This window comes from Amblyraja radiata, chromosome 38, assembly GCF_010909765.2.
Source record: "Amblyraja radiata isolate CabotCenter1 chromosome 38, sAmbRad1.1.pri, whole genome shotgun sequence".
In the NCBI taxonomy this organism is placed as follows: domain Eukaryota; kingdom Metazoa; phylum Chordata; class Chondrichthyes; order Rajiformes; family Rajidae; genus Amblyraja; species Amblyraja radiata.
This window is the reverse complement of record NC_045993.1, coordinates 12,267,005-12,282,625: the sequence shown is the minus strand read 5'-3', so window position 1 is coordinate 12,282,625 and position 15,621 is coordinate 12,267,005. Positions and strand designations below refer to the sequence as shown.

The 15,621-nt window shown below is 49.6% G+C and overlaps 1 protein-coding gene across 4 annotated transcripts in view; it reads left to right on the top strand.

Annotated features, from left to right (window-relative positions):
* Window positions 1-11,864: 11,864 nt before the first annotated feature.
* tcf20 (transcription factor 20) overlaps window positions 11,865-15,621 on the top strand; it is an 85,789-nt gene continuing 82,032 nt past the window's right edge. For 3 of the 4 annotated variants that reach the window (XR_004410114.1, XM_033013425.1, XM_033013422.1), the window contains exon 1: window positions 11,865-11,906. The gene's annotated coding sequence lies outside the window, so the exon portion shown is untranslated. Of the gene's footprint in view, window positions 11,907-12,295; window positions 12,413-15,621 lie in introns of those variants that run through there. The other variant, XM_033013423.1, reaches the window with a different exon arrangement.

The window sequence follows — 15,621 nt, the reverse complement described above, 5'->3', positions numbered from 1 at the left end:
TCTAAACCTGAGGTAGACAAAAATGCTGCAGAAACTCAGCGGGTGAGGCAGCATCTATGGAGCGAAGGAAATAGGCAGGCCGAAACGTTGCCTATTTCCTTCGCTCCATAGATGCTGACTCACCCGCTGAGTTTCTCCAGCATTTTTGTCTACCTTCCAGCATCTGCAGTTTCTTCTTAAACATTCCCTCTAAACCTGTCCTATCCACGTACCAGTCCAAATGTCTTCATTGCTGCTGTATTGCCTGTATCAATTACCTCCTTTAGAGTTTAGTTTAGAGATACAGCACGGAAATAGGCCCTTCGGCCCACCGAGTCCGCGCCGACCAGCGATCCCCGCACATTAACACTATCCTACACGCACTAGGGACAATTTTTACATTGACCAAGCCAATTAACCTACAAATCTGTACGTCCGTCTTTGGAGTGTTGGAGACCCACACGGCCACAGGGAGAACGTGCAAACTCTGCACAGGCAGCACCTGAGGTCAGGATCGAACCCGGGTATCTGGAGCTATGAGGCAGCAGCTCTACCCGCTGCCCCACTGTGCCGCTCCATTGCCAAGCTGTTGTCAGAGTCACGGTGTGAACTGCACACGGTCTGATGCTGTGGCCCCGGCAGTCTCCCACTCACTGTCACCGACCTGTGAGGCTCTCCTCACTGGCTCAGTCCCACTGTCCCAGCCTCCTGCACCCTCAGTAACCCCTCTGGGTGTAGCTCAGGCTCACCGCTACACACCCACCCACTCGCAGCTGCATGCTGTTACACGATGCACACTGTGACTCGCATTGTCGCCCAGCACACAGACACAGATAGTACAACAGAGCTGCAACACACACTCACACACACTCGCACACGCACACACACACACACACACTCACACACACGCGCACACATCACACACTCGCACACGCGCACACACACACACACACACTCACACACACGCGCACACATCACACACACACACTCACACACACACACACACACACACATCACAGGAACACACACACACACACTCACACACACACACACACTCACACACACACACACTCACACACACACACTCACACACACACACACACACACACACACACACACACACTCACACTCACACTCACACACACACACACACACACACACACACACACACACACACTCACACACACACTCACACACACACATCACACACACTCTCACACACACACATGCACGCACACGCACACACACACACAGGCATACACAGGAACACAGACACACGCAGGAACACACACACACTCACACGTACACACACACGCGCTCACACGCGCGCGCACACACACACGCGCGCCCACACACACACACACACACACAGACACACAGGAATACAGACACAGGAACACAGACACAGGAACACACAGACACACACACACAGACACACACATACACTCAAAGACACACACAGACACACACACACACTCTCACACGCACACACACGGCAGATTCTTGTCCGAGGCCCCCCGCTGCTGCAACACCAGCAGCCCTGGGTAGAGAGGTGGAGGGGATGGGGTGAGAGGTGGAGGGGGTGGGGTGAGAGGTGGAGTGGGGGCGGGGGGGGGCGGGGAGAGGGAGGGGAGGGGAGAGGGAGGGGGGGTGTGAGACAGGTAGCCTTGGGTTGATTCTCAGCTGAGAGCAAGCACTGCCCCGTGGTGTGGGAGGGAGGGAGCGTTTAAACACGTGGCCACCGAGCTCGGTTTGGAAACAGAAGATAAACACAAAATGCTGGAGTAACTCAGCGGGACAGGCAGCATCTCTGGAGAGAAGGAATGCAGCCTTGTCCACGACAGCATGAAATTGCAGAGTTGTGGATATCGTCCTGTCCATCACACGCACCAGACTCCCCGCCACTGATTGCATTTACACTTCACGCTGCCTCAGAAAAGCAGCTGACCTCCTATAGCTGAAGGATCTTTGGCCGACATAAACAAAGACTTGCCCCACCCACGACCATTCCTGTTTCTACCATCTGCAGGCTGAAGATACAGGAACTTGAAAGCGCGCACCACCAGATTCAATAACAGCTTCTTCCCCTCTGTTTAGTTTACTATAGAGATACAGCGCGGAAACAGGCCCTTTTACCCGCACCGACAAGCGATCCCCGCACGTTAATACTATCCTAAACACACTAGTGATAATTTACATTTATACCAACCCAATTTACCTACAAACCTGTACGTCTTTGGAGTGTGGGAGGAAACCGAAGATCTTGGAGAAAACTCACACAGGTCACGGGGAGAACGTACAAACTCCATGCGTTCTTTTCTTTTGTGTCTTCTTTTTGTAAACCTGCGGTTCATATGTTCACAAGTGTCAGGAGCAAAATTAAGCCATTCTGCCCATCAAGTCTACTCCGCCATTCAATCATAGCTGATCTATCTCTCCCTCTCAACCCCATTCTCCTGCCTTCTAAAGACCCGGGTTCAATCCTGACTACAGGTGCTATTGGTATTCATACACACAAGGAACCAAGGAGGCCAAGTCAGTGGATATTTTTAAGGCAGAGATAGAAGATTCTTGATTAGTACGGGTGTCAGGGGTTACGGGGAGAAGGCAGGAGAATGGGGTTGAGAGGGAGAGATAGATCAGCCATGATTGAATGGCGGAGTAGACCTGATGGGCAGAATGGCCTAACTTTGCTCCTATCACATGAACATGAACCGCAAATGCAGGTTTACAAAAAAAAGACACAAAGTGCTGGGGTAACTCAACGGGTCAGGCAGCGTCTCTGGAGAACATGGATAGGTGATGTTTCGGGTCAGGACCTTTGTTCAGACTAATTGTGGTAGGGGGACGATAGGTGGAAAAGAGACGGGGGGCAGGCAAATACCAATACAGTTTACAGTGAAGCACGAGCTGCTGTAGCTCTGCACAGACCAGTCACGTCCTGTCACAATGTATTCAGCCAGTCCCAGTGTAATCAATCCTTCACTGCATCCCACTCAAGTGTAGGGTGGTGTAACCCAGTCACCCCCTCCCCCCAACCCCTCACCACTGCGCCACTGAACACAGCATCACTGGGCACGGTGGCGCAGCGGTAGAGTTGCGCCTCACAGCGCCAGAGACCCGGGTTCCATCCTGACTACGGGTGCCGTCTATATAGAGTTTGCACATTCTCTCCGTGACCTGCGTGGGTTTTCGCCAAGATCTCCGGTTTTCTCCCACACTCCAAAGGCGTACAGGGTTTTGTAGGTTAACTGCCTTGTAGTAAATGTAAAATGGTCTCTGTCAGTGGTGGACTGGCCAGGATGTCAGCTTTCCCGATGGCAAGTGGGTCCCTGTTAAATTATAGCATTGTAGTTGTGGGTGGGCCCCCTTTGTCTCCTGGCAACCAATATTTTTAGTCCCAGTCGCCACTGGTCTCTGTTGTGTGTAGGGTCGTGTTAAGGGCCTGTCCCTCTTTCACGACCTAATTCACGACCTCTGCCGAGTTTGCCCTTGACTCATACTCGCAGCGTGGTCGTCACGAGGTCGTAGGTAGGTCGTAGCAGGTCGTGATGCTAGTCGTAGGTACTCGTTGCATCCAGTAGGTCGGGGCGTTTTTTCACAATGATGACAAATGTCCACGAGTAAAAAAGGTTGTGAATTAGGTCGTGAAAGTGGGACAGGCCCTTTAGTGTGCGGGGGTCGCTGGTCGGCGCGGACCCAGTGGGCCAAAGGGCCTGTTTCCGCACTGTATCTCTAAACTAAACTTGGAGTACTGTGTTCAGTTCTGGTCCCCCTGCTGTTGGAAAGATGGCATCCAAGGTATTTAAGAGAGTCAAGACTGTTTTATTGTCATGTGTCCCAGATAATAATAATAATAATAATAATAATTATACATTTTATTTGTGGACGCCTTTCAAAAGTCTCAAGGACACCTTACAGAATTTAACAAGAGTAAAAAACATATAATCGGAGTAAAATAAATAATAAAGACATCACCAATACACAAATCAAAAACACAATGTGAAGATAGAACAATGAAATTCTCACTCGCAGCGGCACAACAGAATATGTAAACATAGTACCCTGTGAACACTATAATAAACAAGAGAGAAAAATAAATTTCTGTATTTATGTGTATTTGTGAGTATATGTATACATACTCATCGAGAGCATCCTTACTAACTGTATCACAGTATGGTATGGCAACTGCTCTGTGTCCGACCGGAAAGCACTGCAGAGGGTGGTGAAAACTACCCAACGCATCACCGGTTCCTCACTCCCCTCCATTGAGTCGGTCCAAAGCAAGCGTTGTCTGCGAAGGGTGCGCAGCATCGTCAAGAACTGGTCTCACCCCAACCACAGACTGTTTACCCACCTCCCATCTGGAAGGCGCTACAGGTCTCTCCGTTGCCGGACCAGCAGGTTCAGGAACAGCTTGTTCCCTGCGGCTGTTACCCTACTTAACTCTGCACCTTGGTGATTGCCAGTCGTCCCTCTCCCCCCCTCGGACACTCCTTCCCCCAGTGACTGATCTCCCGCCCCCCCGAAAATTGCACTACTGCTACTGTATATACATATATATATATTTTACTATTCCATTATTCTGTGTTCACACTTCTGGGTGAGATGCTAACTGCATTTCGTTGTCTCTGTACTTGTAACTGCACAATGACAATAACGTTTTGAATATGAATCTGAACACACACCACGCAATGCAAGCATTTATTTCGAGAGTAGACAGAAATGCTGGAGAAACTCAGCGGGTGAGGCAGCATCTATGGAGCGAAGGAAATAGGCAACGTTTCGGGTGGAAACCCTTCTACAAAAAGATATTTCAAGAGTGCTAGAATACAAAAACAGGGATGTAATGCTGAGGCACTAAAAGGTGCTGCTCAGGCCACATTGAAGATTCAAGAGAGTTTATTGTCATGTGTCCCTGATAGGACAATGAAATTCTTGCTTTGCTTCAGCACAACAGAACATAGTAGGCACGAATACAGAACAGATCAGTGTGTCCATATACCATTGTATAAATATATACACACATGAATAAATAAAACAGATAAAGTGCAAATAAACAGATAATGGGTTATTAATGTTCAGAGTTTTGTTTGAGTTGAGTTCAATAGCCTGATGGCTGTGGGGAAGTAGTTATTCCTGAACCTGGACGTTGCAGTCTTCAAGCTCCTGTACCTTCTACCTGAAGGTAGCGGTGAGATGAATGTGTGGCCAGGATGGTGTGGGTGCTTGATGATGCTGCCAGCCTTTTTGAGGCAGCGACTGCGATAGATCCCCTCGATGGTAGGGAGGTCAGAGCCGATGATGGACTGGGCAGTGTTTACTACTTTTTGCCGTCTTTTCCGCTCCTGAATACTCCATTTGGAGTAATGTGAGCAATTTTGGGCTCCTTATCTGAGGAAGGATGTGCTGCCGCTGGAGAGGGTCCAGAGGAGGTTTACGAGAATGATCCCAGGAATGAGTGGGTTAACGTACGATGAGCGCTTGACGGCACCGGGCCTGTACGTGCTGGAATTTAGAAGGATGAGGGGTACCTCATTGAAACTTATCGAAGATCCACTCTGATGTTTCCACTAGTGGAAGAGTCTAGCACCAGAGGTCATAGCCTCAGAATTAAAGGATGTTCCCTTAGGAAGGAGATGAGGGTGAATGTCTTTAGTCAGAGGGTGGTGAATCTGAGGAATTCTTTGCCACAGAAGGCTGCGGCCAAGTCCATGGGTATTTTTAAGGCAGAGACTGATAGATTCTTGATTAGTATGGGTGTCAGGGGTTATGGGGAGAAGGCAGGAGAATGGGGTTGAGAGGGAGAGATAGATCAGCCATGATTGAATGACAGAGTCTCTCTTCCTTCTCCCCTCCCCAGTCTCTAATGATTGAGCCTAATTCTGCTCCTACAACTTCTGACCATATGTATCTCAATGCATATATATGATGATACTTGTACTGAACTGTTTACACAAATGAATCTCACTGTACCTGAGAAATAAAGTACCATTGAACCATTGAGGGTGGAGGCTGTGAAAGTCTTTCCACTGGAATTCAGGGGCTGAGGTTTACGGGAAACTGGGTGAGTTTCTCCTCCCAGAGTCCGGAGACTCCCATTGGCATGAAATCTGAGGAGTGTGGGGGGGAGGTGGATCATTGCCTGGAGATTAGATTTGGGGAGCCTTAAATCACGGCTGTGTGTCGTGGAATTGATCTAAAAGGCATTTGGTGTGGTGGCGGGGTGATTTACACACAGTCAGAGGTACTCAGGCAGGATCTGCCCCATTCCTGACCCCCAGCTTCACACTGATATCAGCTTCCCAGTTGTTATCAGGCTCCTGAACCATCCCATCAACAACTCGAGAGTTATTTTCGACCTCATCAGAGACCCTCGGGCTAAAAGAAATTGTGGACGCTGCCCAGACCATCACACAAACCAACCCCCTCCCCCTTCCATTGACTCCATCTACACCTCACGCTACCACGGCAAGGGCAACCAGCAAGGACCAGTCTCACCCCCGACACTCCCTCTTCTCCCCTCTCCCCTCGGGCAAGAGGTACAGAGGTCTTTGGTCTTTATTCTTTGGAGCGCTGAAGGTTAAGGGGGGACTTGATAAGAGGTCTTTAAAATGATGAGAGGGATAGACAGAGTTGACGTGGATAAGCTTTTTCCATTGAGAGTAGGGAAGATTCAAACAAGAGGACATGACTTGAGAATTAAGGGACAGAAGTTTAGGGGTAACATGAGGGGGAACTTCTTTACTCAGAGAGTGGTACCTGTGTGGAATGATGGAGGCAGGTTCGGTGGGAGTGGTGGAGGCAGGTTCGATTTTATCATTTAAAAATAAATTGGATAGGTATATGGACGGGAAAGATGGTCTGAGTGCAGGTAGATGGGACTAGGTGAGAGTAAGTGTTCGGCACGGACTAGAAGGGCCGAGATGGCCTGTGCTGTAATTGTTATATGGTTATATGGGTGTGAAAACGCACACCTCCAGATTCAGGGACAATTTCGTCCTGGTTGTTGTCAGGCAACTGAACCATCCCATCAACACCTGGACAGCAGTACTGAACTACTATCTACCTCACTGGAGACCCTCAGACTCTTTGATTGGACTTTACTGGACTTTATCTTGCATTAAACATTATTCCCTTTATCCTATATCTGCACACTGTGGACGGCTCGATTGTAATCATGTCTAGTCTTTCCACTGACTGGATAGCAACAAAAAATAGCTTTTCACTGTACCTCAATACTTGTGACAATAAACTAACTAAACACACCCCCTGACGTGCTCCTGAGCTACCTCAAGGGAAGGGCCTAGACCCTGTCTTCCCTCTCTCCCCTCCCCTCTCTCCCATCTCTCTCTCTCTCCCCTCTCATAGAGGTCATAAGGTCATAAGTGATAGGATTTGGCCCATCAAGTCTACTCTGCCATTCAATCATGGCTGATCTATCTCTCCCTCCAAACCCCATTCTCCTGCCTTCTCCCCATAACCCCTGACACCCGTACTGATCAAGAATCTATCTATCTCTGCCTTAAAAATATCCACGGACTTGGCCTCCACAGCCGTCTGTGGCGAATAATTCCACAGATTCACCACCCTCTGGCTAAAGACATTTCTCCTCATCTCCTTCCTAAAAGAAGTCCTTTAATTCTGAGGCTAAGACTTCTAGTCCTAGACTCTCCACTAGTGGAAACATCCTCTTCACATCCATTCTATCCAAGCCTTTCACTACTCTGAGTGTTTCAATGAGGTCCCCGCTCTCTCTCCCTCTCCCCTCCCCTCCCCTCTTCTCTGTCTCTCTCCCCTCTCTCTGGGCACCCAAGCCGGCAGCACAAAAAATGGCTGCTGCAGAGGATCGAGAGGCTGCAAATTAGATTGATTTTGAAAGATACAGCACGGATACAAGCCCTTCGGCCCACCGAATCCATGCTGTCCACAGATCATCCGTACACTAGTTCTATGATAGCCCACTTTCCAATCCACCAACAACAGTATACAGAGGGCCAATTAACCTACAAACACGTTCGTCTTTAGGATGTACGAGCAAACCGGAGCACCCGGAGGAAACCCGCGCGGTCACAGGGAGAACGTGCAAACTCCACGTAGACAGGATTTGAGGTCAGTATTGAACCCGGGTCACTGGTGCTGTGAGGCAGCGGCTCGACCAGCTGTGACACTGTGCTGCCCCTAATGATGAGAACAGAATGTGGGGAGAATAAAAAATGCAACTTGTGTAGGGTAAGTGTCTGATTGCCGGCATGGTCTCGATGGGCCAAAGGGCCTGTGGGCGTGGTGTTTCTCTCTGTGACCCGTCGTCCCACTGACTGTAAGGCGCGCTGCTGCCCTGTGCAGTGCCATCCGATGCCAACCATCCAGAAGAAACCCACCCGATCACAGGGAGAACATACAAAGTCCATACAGACAACAGAGCCTGTAGTCAGGATCGAACCAGGTACTCCGGCACTGTAAGGCAGCAACTCTACCGCTGCTCCACCCCTCTCCTCCACACCCCTTCCCCCACTACATCCTTCCCCTCTTTGCCACTCAATTAAATCCTGACTGATTTGTGCTTCAAGTCTATTTTCCTCCTTACTTGCCCCTCCCCCTCCACTCCATTCCACCCTCTCCCCTCCACTCCATTCCACCCTCTCCCCTCCATTCCATTCCACCCTCTCCTTCCCTTCCCCTCCCCACCCCCTCTCCCTTTGCCTCTCCATTAAATCCTGACTGATCTGTGCTTCAACTCCATTTCTCTTCATTCCTTTAACCAAGCAAAAACTCTTAACCTTGCAAGCAGCAAAGAACCCCAGCTTGCTCGGAGTTCTAGCTTTCCGCTGCCGTTTGTGTGTGTGTGTGTGTGGGGAAAGGTCGGCCTGAAACATCAGGGCATTGTCACCCCGTACTCTCCACTCTGTAATCAAAGGAAATAGTTTCTCTATCATCTCATTCCACCGTCCTCAAGTGCCTTGATCACAACGTCCTCGACCTTTACGAACAAAGGAACACAGGCCTCGTTGGTACAAATTCTGCACGTTTTATCTCTTGGCACAATTCTAACAGATGCAGCACTGCCAAGGCCAATGCAGCAGGGAGACAGCTCTTTGGCTCAACTTATCCATGCTGACCAAGATGCCCATCTACGCTAGTCCCATTTGCCGGCGTTTGTCCCAAATCCTTCTAAACTTTTCCCATCCATGTGCCTGTCCAAGTGTCTTTTAAACAATGTTATAGCACTGGCCTCAACTACCTGGGTGGCGCAGCGGTAGAGTTGCTGCCTTACAACGCCAGAGTCCCGGGTTCGATCCTGTCTGTAGGTGCTGTCTGTCCACGGAGTTTGTACGTTCTCCACTGTGTCCACTTGGGTTTACCCCGGATGCTCCGGTTTCCTCCCACACTCCGAAGACTAACAGGTTTGTAGGTGAAGGGTCTGAAGAAGGGTTTCGGCCCGAAACGTTACCTATTTCCTTCGCTCCATAGATGCTGCTGCACCCGCTGAGTTTCTCCAGCATTTTTGTGTACCTTCGATTTTCCAGCATCTGCAGTTCCTTCTTGAACAGGTTTGTAGGTTAATTGGCTTTGGTAATGATTGTAAATTTTCCCTGGTGTGTAGGGGGATCCCCATCCAGTAGACTAAAGTCAAAAATAACCTCTTCTGGCACAGCGGTGCAGCTGCTAGAGACACTGCCTAACAGGGTTCAACCCGGGTTTGATCCTGACCTCTCGTGCTGTCTGTGTGGAGTTTGCACGTTCTCCCTGTGACCACGTGGATTTCCTCAGGGTGATCTGGTTTCTTCCCACATCCGAAAGACGTTTGGGTTTGTCGGTAATAACGAGGAACTGCAGATGGTGGTTTATATGAAAGATAGACACAAAAAACTGGAGTAACTCAGCGGGACAGGCAGCATCTCTGGAGAGAAGGAAAGGGTGATGTTTCGGGTCGAGACCCTTCTTCACTCTCTGGAGAAAATGGATAGGTGATGTTATGGGTCGGGACCCATCTTTAACTATCCATTACTTCTGCATGTTGTGTCCATAAGATCAATGAGGTCCTTCTGCAGTTGTACAGAGTCCTAGTGAGACCACACCTGGAGTATTGTGTGCAGTTTTGGTCCTCTAATTTGAGGAAGGACATTCTTGCTATTGAGGGAGTGCAGCATAGGTTAATTCCCGGGATGGTGGGACTGTCATATGCTGAGAGAATGGAGCGGCTGGGCTTGTACACTCTGGAGTTTAGAAGGATGAGAAGGGTATCTCATTGAAACATATAAGATTGTTAAGGGCTTGGACACGCTAGAGGCAGGAAACATGTTCCCGATGTTGGGGGAGTCCAGAACCAGGGGCCATAGTTTAAGAATAAGGGGAAAGCCATTTAGAATGGCGACGAGGAAACACTTTTTCTCACAGAGAGTGGTGAGTCTGTGGAATTCTCTACCTCAGAGGGCGGTGGAGGCAGGTTCTCTGGATGCTTTCAAGAGAGAGCTAGATAGGGCTCTTAAAAATAGCAGTCAGGGGATATGGGGAGAAGGCAGGAACGGGGTACTGATTGGGGATGATCAGCCATGATCACATTGAATGGCGGTGCTGGCTCGAGGGGCCAAATGGCCTACTCCTGCACCTATTGTCTATCTCGGATTTGTAAGTTAATTGGTCTCTGTTAATTGCTGCCAGATGGATAATACAGAACTGATGTGAACAGGTGATCGTTGGTCAGCGTGGACTCAGTGGGCCGATGGGCTTCTTTCCATGCTGTTCCTTACCATCAAAAACCCACCAGGTTGCAGGATAACTTTGTGCAACACATTCTCACTGTAAATAACCATATAACCATATAACCATATAACAATTACAGCACGGAAACAGGCCATCTCGACCCCTCTAGTCCGTGCCGAACACATAATCTCCCCTAGTCCCATATACCTGCGCTCAGACCATAACCCTCCATTCCTTTCCCATCCATATAACTATCAAATGTCAAGAATCATGTGTAGGAAGGAACTGCAGATGCTGGTTTATACCGAAGATAGACACAAAGTGCTGGAGTAACTCAGTGGGCCAACAGCATCTTTGGAGAAGGTGGATAGGGGACGAGTCTGAGGAAGGGATCCTACCCGAAACATCACCCATCCTGTTTCTCCAGATGCTTCCTGATCCACTGAGGCACTGGGGTGACAGATGGCACAATGGGCTAAGTGTTCGGCTGGCAACCGGAAGGTAGCCGGTTCGAATCCCGCTTGGAGTGCATACTGTCGTTGTGTCCTTGGGCAAGACACTTCACCCACCTTTGCCTGTGTGTGAATGTGTGTGAGTGATTGGTGGTGGTCGGAGGGGCCGTAGGCGCAGATTGGCAGCCACGCTTCCGTCAGTCTGCCCCAGGGCAGCTGTGGCTACAGAAGTAGCTTACCACCACCGAGTGTGACTGAGGAGTGAATGAATAATGCGATGTAAAGCGCCTTGAGTATTAGAAAGGCGCTATATAAATCCCATCCATTATTATTATTATTACTCCAGCACGTTGTGTTCAATCTTATGTAGACATTACTTTGTAAACACCATAATAAACAACTAAAAAAGTTCAGTGTATTTAAATATATAAACAAATAAATGGACAATGATAACAACAACAGTGTAAATAACAAATACAGGGATCTGGACCAGGCGCGGGCAGGTGGGACATGTTGACCGGTGCAGGGGCAGCCGGGTGTGTGTGGACGGGCCGAGTGGCCTCTGCGCCGCTGACGTGCAGTGCCGAGCGCAGAGCGATGGATGGGAGCGGGGAAGTGAGAACCTGATCTTTGGTGTGAACTCGGCGAGCGGCTGGCGGGGTCTGCGGCGTCACGTGACGCGGAGGGAGGGAGGGAGGAGGGGGAGCCGAGGTGGGGGGGGGGGAGGGGGAACGCGGGCGCGGGCGGGCAATGGAGGCGGCGCGAGCGGCGGTGAGTACCCGCGCGGGACCGGCACCGGGCAACCGCCGCCCGGGGAGCGAGCGAGTGTGTGTGTGTGTGGAGGGGGTGAGAGACCTCAGCCCGGGACACGGCCTCCTCTCCCCCTCACACAAAATGGGAGGGGGCGTCACGTTTGATCGGTGCTTGGCCGGGCCCCGGGGAGGTTGAAGGGGGGAGGGGGAGGGAAATGATGCCCCCTAACCAACCCTCCCTCCCTGCCACCCCCCTCCCTCCCTGCCACCCCCCTCCCTCCCTGCCACCTCCCGGGACACCGGGGAAGGACCGAGTCCTCTCTCTCTCACACACACACACACACAAAATTGGCCAGGGGCATCACGTTTGCTCGGGGAAAGCACCAGGCCGTGTCTCCCCCCCGCACACACACACACACACAACAGCGGGGAATGGCGCGCCAGCCACTGGCTCGGCCCTCCCCTCCATTCACTCCCTTCGTTCCAGTTACTGGGAGAGCAGCGATCTCTGGAGAACGTGGATAGGTGAGGAGCCTGCTCTCCCCTCACCCCCTTCTCCCCTCCCCTCACCCTCGCTCCCCTCATCCCCGCCTCCCTTCTCCCCTCACACCCCACCTTCTCCCCTCATCCCCGCCTCCCTTCTCCCCTCACACCCCACCTTCTCCCCTCATCCCCGCCTCCCTTCTCCCCTCACCCCCCTTCCCTCCGCACCCAGGGCTGTCCCCGCACCCTCTCCCAAAACCGGGGTCTTGAACAACCCCCCCCCCCCCCGTCCATAACCCCACCATCCGCGCCCCAACATTCCACTTTGCAACCCCTCCTCCCTCCCTAACACAACATTGCAACTGCCCTCCATTCACAACACGCAACCTGATGAACTGCTCCCCTCCCCCATTCCCATCTGTAACACACAACCTTGTAACCAGCCCCCCTCAAAGCACACAACCTTGTAACCTGCCCCTCTCCTCAACTAAATCTTGTAAACATCTCCCTCTCTTCAACAAAGCCTTGTAACCAGCCCCCTTCTCAACACAACCTTGTACCTGCACTCTCCCCCCTCCCCAACACACAACCTTGTACATGCCCCCCTTCTCAACACAACCTTGTACATGCCCCCCTTCTCAACACAACCTTGTACATGCTCCCCTTCTCAACACAACCTTGTACATGCCCCCCTTCTCAACACAACCTTGTACATGCCCCCCTTCTCAACACAACCTTGTACATGCCCCCCTTCTCAACACAACCTTGTACCTGCACTCCCTCCCCCTCCCCAACACACAACCTTGTACATCCCCCCCTTCTCAACACAACCTTGTACCTGCACTCCCCCCTCCCCAACACACAACCTTGTACATGCCCCCTTTCTCAACACAACCTTGTACCTGCACTCCCCCCCCCTCCCCAACACACAACCTTGTACATGCCCCCCTTCTCAACACAACCTTGTACTTGTCCCCCCCCCAACACATAACCTTCCCCTCCAATACATCGCAACTGCCCCCCCTCCCTAATCCAACTTGTCAACTACCCCTTCCCTAACGCAACCTCGTACCTGCCCTCCACCCCATCACACAGCCTTGTAACATCCTCCGCACCCCCACGCATAACTCCATCTATACCCATCCCAATCTACAATCTTGCCCTTCACCGCAAATAGCCCCTGAATATAATTTCTCATCTGGGCTTTCAAAACAATCTGAAAGTCCAATAACCTTACCCCTCTGTCCCAAGCCAGGTCTACATTCATTCTTTCTACTGTTTCCCTCCACCCGCCCCCCTCTAAAAAAAATCTACCCCATGCTCCACAAGCTCATATTCCCCCAAATCAGGCCCCCACCTTTCTTAGCTCTCCAGCCCCCCCCCCACACCTCCAACACCGTCTGTGATGGATCCACATGGAAATTTTCCGACTTGTTCTGCAAAACTCTGTAAGGATAGGACAAAGGAAAATGCAGGTTCTGAAAGTGAAACTTGTAGGCAGAAAAACTGTGGTGATCTGATCTTATTCAGTGTTTTGAGCGTCTGCCATTTAAGTTGTACAGCTTGGGACTTCATTGATTGAACTTGTTGTAGTCATTTTGTAATTGCACCAACTGTTGCTGACGATACAGAAGTAGATGCCTAGAGTCTTGGACTCCAGATATACAACCTGGAAACAGGCACCTCCCTCTAAAGAGCTCCTACCCATATATATGTGTCCAAATGTATGTGGGATGCATAGAGGCATTGGGATGTGAGAGAATGTGGTAAATGGCAAGGGAAAAATGTGATTTTATTTAATAGTGAGAGATTGAAAGGTATTGGTATTGAGGGCATCCTGGGTGTCATTGTATATGAATCACTGAGTGTTAACATGTCAGTACGACATGCAATTACAAATGTAAACGGTATGTAAACCTTTGTTACAAGAAGGTTTAAGTATGACTTTATATGTCTTATTGCAAATGTATTTAGTCCTCGTAAAACGACATTTGGAATATAGTGTACAGGTCTGCTTTTGACAAATTCTCCCCACCACCAAACCCAAGCAAAGATGTACTTGCGTTAGAGGGAGTGTAGTGGAGGTTCATGTTGTTTTCTGAGAGCACGGATTTGTTAGGTGAGGAGAATTCAACAATGAGGCCTAAACACTCTGGAAGAATGAGGCGTGATCTCGTTGAAATGTACAAAATTCTTTGGAGGCTTAGCAGGGTAGATGTATTTATCATTTCCCCTCTGGTTGGGATATCTAGAATTGGGTCACTGTCTCAAAGTAAGAAGTTGACCATATAGGACAGATGAGATATTTCTCAACCTTAATCTTTGGAATTCTGTTCAGTCTGCAGCTGCTCAGTGTAGAGTACATTCAAGACAGTTTTAGATTTTAAATGAATTAACTAATGTTCTTCGAAAGCCACAGTATTGATTTCAGGGCACGGTGCCATGGGATATTTTCATTCAATCTGAGAGATCAAATTATCATTTTTTTAATGTTCCATTTGAAAGTTGGCACTTCCAAAACTGTAGCACTCCCTCGGAATTAGCCTCACAAGTAGATGAATAGTGATAGTAAAAAACTCTCCATCCTGAGTGTAAAGGGAATTTCCAAAGAGTTAGTCATGATTTTTCAAAGGTCTCATGAGGTCGGAATTCTGCTTGTGGATTGAAAATTGGCTGATGCTGTCACATTGTTTAAGACACGAGAATTAAACTGTATTTTATGCCTTTTAGTTCAATATCAGTTAAGAGATTGATAGTGAATGTACCAGTGTGTAGGAAGGAACTGCAGATGCTGGTTTAAATCAAAGATAGACACAAAATGCTGGAGTAACTCAGTAACAAAGTCTGAAGAAGGGTCGCAACCTGAAACATCACCCATCCCTTCTCTCCAGAGATGCTGCGTGTCCCACTCCAGCATTTTGTGTCTACCTGGTGAATGTACCTTCTGAGCAATTGAACAAGAATGAGCTGATCAGGAAGAATTAGTGTTGGTTGAGAAGGATAGAACATTGCTTGCTTTGACCAGCTGCTCACTTTGAAAAGGCCACTTGCGTGGTCGATAGATGTTTTCTGTTTGGGCTTCCTGAAGGTGTCATGAAGCTCTTTTCAATAGAATGGTGAAAACCTACTCGGGGAATTTTGTCATATGATTATTGAGAGAGTGGTCTGGGCACTTATTGGAATTATGCCACTGATTAAGGACAAAGAATCATAGAATTGTTATGACGTTCAGCCGATCGGGTCCACAGGTG